A 243-nucleotide genomic window follows, 5' to 3' on the forward strand; every position below is an offset into this window, starting at 1 on the left:
GCTGTGACAACCAAGTTTAACGCTTGGCCACACCAAATGCAAACAGGGCACGTTTGGACGTTGTGCAGCCCTCGCTGCGTATTTCGGCTTAGTGAAAGCCGGGTTGCATTTGCCGGAGTTTGCCACCAGCCTGTGACTGGGAAACGGCAAGACTGTCCCATTGGCACATCCAACCAGAGCATGTGGTGGGATGAGTGAGGCCACAACATGTAACAAACTGCACTCTGTTCCCTAAGCTCCTTC

General features: G+C 53.5%; 1 protein-coding gene across 1 annotated transcript in view; it reads right to left on the minus strand.

The window, feature by feature from the left end:
- The window catches only part of TOMM22 (translocase of outer mitochondrial membrane 22 homolog (yeast)), a gene marked incomplete at its 5' end in the record, with an annotated part of 629 nt that overhangs the window by 198 nt on the left and 188 nt on the right, over positions 1-243 (minus strand). The gene's annotated exons all lie outside the window — the stretch shown is intronic.

Source organism: Fulmarus glacialis, unplaced genomic scaffold (assembly GCF_000690835.1).
Source record: "Fulmarus glacialis isolate BGI_N327 unplaced genomic scaffold, ASM69083v1 scaffold37007, whole genome shotgun sequence".
NCBI lineage: Eukaryota > Metazoa > Chordata > Aves > Procellariiformes > Procellariidae > Fulmarus > Fulmarus glacialis.